Here is a 7,000-nt window from a genome sequence, read left to right on the forward strand (position 1 = left end):
TAGCTTTGGAATTCATTTATTTCCAATATATCCTGCACCAAAGATAAGTAAAGGGAGGTAATAAGAATGTTACAAACTGAATTTGTCATGAACCTTGGCTAGATATATATTTGTTAAATTAATGTAAATATTTGACAAACATAATACAGAAGTTCTCGTATTCATGTGAGATATCTTTACTAAATTCATGCACATGCTAAAATAACTATCCTTGTTTCTAGGATAGGAATATCAAATTTTAACAAAGCAGTCTGAAAACAGCTAAATCCCATGCCACTGTTGCAGATAGTGAAAGGCTAAACTTTTGACCTTGAGCTGTGACCTTGACATTGAACCGAAACAGACGTTAAACCCTAACACGCACATACACACATGAATTTTGCACATCATCTTGATGAGGTGATTATTTGACCCAAGTTTCATGAAAATCCCTCTAGGGGTTTAGGAGATACAGAGATCAAACCTTTGACTTTTGAGTTGTGATCTTGACCTTTAGTTGACATGGCTGACTTATGAGTTCTTGATGAGGTGATCATTTGACCAAAGTTTGATGAAAATGCTTCAAATGGTTTAGGAGATACAGAGTGGACACAAAAATGGAAGGCTCAAACCTTTGACCCTAAGTTGTGACCTTGCCGTTCAGCCTGCATGGCTGAAACGTAAGTTCTTCACATCATCTTGATGAGGTAATCATTTGACCAGAGTTTTATAAAATTCCTTCAAGGGGTTTAGGAGATAGAGCAGACATGAACAATTTATTGGAAGGCTCAAACCTCGACCTTGAGTTGTGACCTTAAAATTCCCTAAGGGGTTTAGGAGATACAAAGACACGAAATGAAGGCTTAAACCTTTGACCTTGAGTTATGATTTTGACCGTGAGTCAACTAGGCTGACTCATGACTTATGAGTTCTGCACATCTTCTTGGATAGGTGATCATTTGACCCAGGTTGTATGAATCCTTCAAGGGGATTAGGAGATACAGAGTGGACACAAAATGGAAGGCTCAAACTTTTGACCGCGAGTTGTGACCTTGACCTTGAGTCAGCATGACTGATTCATAAGTTCTGCACATGCCTTGATGAGGTGATCATTTAACCCAAATTTGATGAAAATCCTTCAAGGGGTTTAGGAGATACGGAGCGGACACAAAAGTGTTACGGAAGGATGGGCGAAGACCATTCCTATAACCCCTCACCACTTGTGGCGGGGGATTAAAAATACCTACAGTGGAATTTCAACATGTATTATGCAGTCAGTGAGCACACACTAAGTGTTAATGATCATTAATTTTGTTTAACTTTTGACCAAATCCATTACCTGATCAGAATCTGATGAAAATTACAGCTCCTGAAAATCCCCATGGTTGTGGGTGGTGCAGACAGAATGTGAGCCAGGAAGTACATCTGTAAAAGCCCAGACATATAGATATGTAGGAGTATCTTCATTCTTCAAGTGAGTATAATTATGTATGAGAATTTTCTCCAAATCTGTTTATTTTAAACATCTTTTTAACCCTTACCCTGCTAAATTTGTATAATGAACTTGTCCATCTTTTAATTTGGACAGAACCATTAACTGTTATAGTGGGTGCTTACAGAAAAGATACTGACCGAATGGCGAACAGAGCAGATCTTGATCAGACTGCACAGATCCATGCTGGTCGCAAATGCTCTGTTTGTTTTCTCATGATGCGGCTCAAATAAGCTTTCAAACAAGCTTTATTATATATACTCTGGCATATATCGGCTAACTACACAGAAATGCTTTAAAAAAGTGTTATTCTGAATAATTCCTGTTTGAAGCACTTGTTTCAATTGATCTAGCACTATTTGTAACTCTGTCATGTGTCAAACTTCATAAAGATGAAATAACATAATCACATTTGTGCATTAAAGAGACCCAGCAGTGAAAATGAAGATCACAATTTGACACAAAAAATGTTGAATTCCATGTGATACATGGAGAGATAGCACAATCAGACAGTAAAAAATAACTTCTTGTAATTGCTAATTCCAATTTAGTAGTTTTAACCTTTAGCCTGCTAAATTTTTATAATGAACTGGTCCATCATTCAATTTGGGCAGTACCGTTTATGATCTGAAGGGGTGTTTACTGAAAATTTACTGACTGAATAGCGAACAGTGTAGACCATGATCAGACTGCAAAGGCAGAATCACTTGCCGCCAGCAGGCTAAAGGTTATAAGGTACGCAGCCTGTCTTCATGCATGCTGACTTCAAATTTTAGGTGTTAATCAAAAGAATCTCCTTAAGCATTTTGTTAGCTCACCTGTCATGTAGTGACAAGGTGAGCTTTTGTGACCACTTGATGTCCATCGTCCATTGTGTTTCAACAATTTGTAAAAAAATCTTCTTCAGAAACACGGGCAGATTTACACCATACTTCACAGGAATGATCCTTGGGTGGCCCCCTTTCGAAATTGCCCAAAGAATTTAATTCCATGCAGAAAGGAAAAACTTTGAAATTCGTCTTGTCAGAAACTGTTAAGTCAGATTTCAAAAATATTTTGTAGAAATGATCTCTAGGTGACCCTCTACCAAAATTGCCTAAGCCATTCTGTTTCAGTAAAAAACATGGCCACCAGTGGGGCGGGGCTTATTTTCCCTATATGGCTACATTGTGAATTTCAAAAATCTTCTTCAAAACCACAGGGCAGATTTACACTAAACTTCACAGAAATGATCCTTGGGTGCCCCCCTATCGAAATTGCCTAAAGAATTGAAATCCTTGCAGAACTCTGGTTGCCATGGCAACTGAAAGGAAAAACTTAAAAAAATCTTGTCCAAAACCACAGTAGCTAGGACTTTGATATTTGGTTTGTGGCCTCATCTAATGGTCCTCTAACAAGTTAGTTCAAATTATCCCCCTAGGGTTAAATATGGCCTACCCTAGGGTCAAATTAATGGTTTATATAGACTTATATAGGGAAAAACTTTGAAAATCTTCTTGTCCAAAACCATAGGGCCTAAGGCTTTGATATTTGGTATGTAGCATCATCAAATAGTCCTCTACCAAGTTTATTCAAAGTATCCCCCTAGGGTCAAATATAGCCCCGCCCCAGGGGTCACATGATTAATATAGATTTATATAGGGAAAAACTTTGAAAATCTTCTTGTCCAAAACTGTAGGGCAGCGAGCTTTGATATTTGGTATTTAGCATCATCTATTGGTCCTTTACCAAGTGTGTTCAATTTTACCCCCCTAGCCCAGACCGGGGTCGCATGGTTTAAATGGATTTGTATTGAAAAAAAAATATAAAAACCTTCTTGTCTGAAACCACAAGACCTAGGCCTTTGATGTTTTATATGTAGCATTGCCTTATGGTCCTCTACCAAGATTGTTCAAATTATTACCCTGGGGTGAAAAGAAGCCCTTCCCTGGGGGTCCATAGTTTTATATTATATTTATATTGGAAAAAAACTTTAAAAATCTTCTTGTATGAAACTGGAAGGCCTAGGCTTTTAATATTTGGTATGTTGCATTGCCTAGTGGTCCTCTGTACTAAGATTATTCAGATTATGCCCCTTAGTTGAAAAGAGGCCCCACCCAGCATGTCCCAAGTTTTACATAAACTTATATAGGAAAAACATAAAAAAAATCTAAGCTTTGATATTTGGTATGTGTCATTGCCTAGCATTCTCGCATACCAGAGGTCTACCGTGGTTCCCTGGATGAACCTCTGGCACATTTCGCCGATATTTGTGGTTTGGTTACATTACAGGTAAAACGTTTCAGCCAATCAGCGTCGTTTCGCGACAAAACGTAGCGAACCAATCAAAATCGTCCGTGAAAAGCGTGACCGCGTCCTTTCATATCGATGCCGACTTACGAGGAATATTATTATTTCTTCAGGTAAATTTCTTAACATCGAATAACAGAAATAAATCTTTATTAATCGCAATCGTGGAATATCGCCTTTATCCATCGTTAGCAACTACATTTCTTACATATTGTTTGAAATTTCAATTCGGCGTGCCAAATAGTGGCGAACATTGATTGGCTGAAACTTCTCCCGGTAGTAATTACGAGTGCGCATGCTCACCAAATAAACGACAGAAATAAATCAGAGGTTCGTCTCGGGATTTTGACGAACATCTGATGGATGAGAATGTTGCCTAGTTGATTTCTAACAAGATTGTTTGAATTATGCCCCGACCTACTTTCTTGTTTCTTAAGATACAGCCCTAAAATTTGGGTGACATGTACAGTTTTGCACACTGATCTCAAAACTGACTTTCAGTGACCATGAATAAGACCTACTGACCTACTTTCTTAATAGTTTAGCATCAGTTTGACATTTGATATATGTAGCTCATATTAATCAGGTGAGCGATCCAGCCCGCCCGCTTAGCTCAGTAGGTAAGAGCGTTAGTCTACGGATCTTGAGGTCGCGAGTTCGATCCTCGGGCGGGGCGTATGTTCTCCGCGACTATTTGATAAACGACATTGTGTCTGAAATCATTAGTCCTCCACCTCTGATTCATGTGGGGAAGTTGGCAGTTACTTGCGGAGAACAGGTTTGTACTGGTATAGAATCCAGCAATACTGGTTAGGTTAACTGCCCGCCGTTACATGACTGAAATACTGTTGAAAAACGGCGTTAAACCCAAAACAAACAAACAAAAGGGTCATAATGACCATTTTATTATTCATGGTGTCTGAATCATTTGTCCTCCACCTCTGATTCATATGAGAAAGTTGGTAGTTACTTGTGGAGAATAGGTTTGTACTGGTACAGAATCTAGGAACACTGGTTAGGTTAAATGCCCACAGCTACATAACTGAAATAATGTTGAAAAACCCAAAACAAACAAATCCTCCAACAATCTGCCACCTGCCCACTTCATACCCTCGACTCACCCAGAAGCAAACAATTTTCTTCTTTATTCCTTTAGGTCTAAAAACTGTTCCAATCAGAGCAATTCTTTCCCCCTCCCCCACCCCCTCATCGCTCCCACATTTCTCTACTACCTCCTAACGCAAAATAGTTTCCCCATGTCCATCCATCTGTAATTCATGTTAGTTCCATATCTTCCTAACTGCTTGGAAGATTTTCACAAAACTAACATCAGTTTTTTACCTCATCAAGACAAGGTGCAAAGTGCATAACCCATTTCACTATGTCAAAGATCAAGGTCACAGTTTAAGGTAAAAGGTCGAGTAGCTTAACTTCATGTCTGCTCCCTATCTTTTAAACTGTCAGGAAGATTTTTATAAAAATAGCATCAGTTATTTGCTTCATCAAGATATCTTGCATAGAACACAACCAAAATATACTTGTCAGTACAGAAACTTTACACTTGAAATGCTGCTTCTTAGGTAAAGAAGTATTCTAGGGGTATTGCTTATTCCAGTGATAGCTCTAGTGTCCTATACATATGTATTATTCGCTGTCGAGCTAAGAGCTGTTGTTTCTCTTACTGATTAATATTGTTGCATTATTTCAGTTGCATCTTAGCTAAGAAGTTAACTTGGATCTGCTTCACAGGGAGTCATTGATGTTCAACTAAGTAGTAGGATACAGTTTTCTGATCAAATGAAATGGCTTTATCTTATCTGGCTGGAATTTAAAGAGCTGAGACTACCATCAGGAAAATCTACCATGTAATAACACTAACCCAGAACATTGCTACTGAGTCTACCACACAGTAAAGCCGACTAGGGAATAGCAATTTAGTCGACCACACAGTGACAGGAACCCGGAGCATTGCTACTAATTGTCTCCTATACAGTAGTTCTGATTCAGAACATTGCTACTGAGTCTACCACACAGTAATGTGGATTAGGACATTGCTATCAAGATTTTCCATGCAGTTACACTGACCAGAGTAGTCCAAACAGGAAAAACACTTAGGATAACTTAGGACGTGTGGTCTTCCACACTGTAATACTGACCCCAAAGTGTAGCTTTTCTATGGAAAATTCAGACAGATAACTGAAGTTACCTGTCAGTAGGGGCAATAAACTCTTTATTATCTGTTTATGTTAACACTCCTGATACTGAAGGCTGGACTCTGCTGAACACTGGAAAAAAAGCAGAGAGAAACATGCAACTCGCTCTGTGACATTAGTGCAGTTTTTTTTCAAATGTGACCATGAGATATAGACATTAAAATTATTTTAAGTAACATTTAAGTAATGTTCAAAGGTGGTAGTGAAAACTCACTGAATGTGACATCAAAGTTCAAATGAGTGGGAAAGAAAGATAGTTGTAGTTACTAGTAAAAATTTAAGATTAGATATTAAAATAATTTTTAAAAGTGACAGTAGGTACAGTAAAATGTGGATAATATGCATTTTGATTGATAATGTCAAATAATAAAGTGTAACTGATTGTTCCAGTGTATTTATATCATTTCGTTGAAACAGTTACCTAAAGAACTAAACTAGACGAACTGTTTTGATCATTTTTGATTGGTTAGTAGTTGCATAGATTTCCCACAAGAGACCAAAAAATCTCTGCAATCTCCCTTGAATCACATACACATGTATGCTGGCATTGATACTGTACAATGCTCCACCTACAGAACAAACCTGTTGGGTATACAGTTTTAGCTTGACTATCCAAACAATAAGAAGAGTTATCCTACTCACACGGCGTCTGCGTCACACCTGGATTAAGTTTTTCATACCACACTGATTCTATCATAACTCGTTAAATTCAGAGATAAAAAACACCAATTTTCAAACAGTTTTTTTTTTTTAGTGTTTTTATTTGATGGAACAATGTTTTCAACAGTCAACATCTGAAGTCACTAGTGGACCTAAACAGGCCCTAAATTTACCAGAATATAAGAAACAAACACCCAGAAGGTAAATGTAAGATATGTTATATTGAATGATACACATTTCCCTAAGGCCAAAAATTTGTGTGTGTGTTTTTCAAAAGAAAGTTCTGTAAGAAATAGCATAATGAATAGGCATAGGAAATAGAGATCAATGTAATTGCACCTTTACTCATCCTACCAGGTGTTCTGTA

The 7,000-nt window shown here is 37.8% G+C and overlaps 1 long non-coding RNA gene across 1 annotated transcript; it reads left to right on the forward strand.

The window, feature by feature from the left end:
• The first annotated feature begins 874 nt into the window (after positions 1 to 874).
• On the forward strand, positions 875 to 6,359 carry LOC128555402 (uncharacterized). Its single transcript, XR_008370039.1, has 2 exons — positions 875 to 1,453; positions 5,469 to 6,359. It is a non-coding gene; the product is annotated as an uncharacterized LOC128555402 (long non-coding RNA).
• The last annotated feature ends 641 nt before the right edge of the window (positions 6,360 to 7,000 follow it).

This window comes from Mercenaria mercenaria, chromosome 2 (genome assembly GCF_021730395.1).
Source record: "Mercenaria mercenaria strain notata chromosome 2, MADL_Memer_1, whole genome shotgun sequence".
NCBI lineage: Eukaryota > Metazoa > Mollusca > Bivalvia > Venerida > Veneridae > Mercenaria > Mercenaria mercenaria.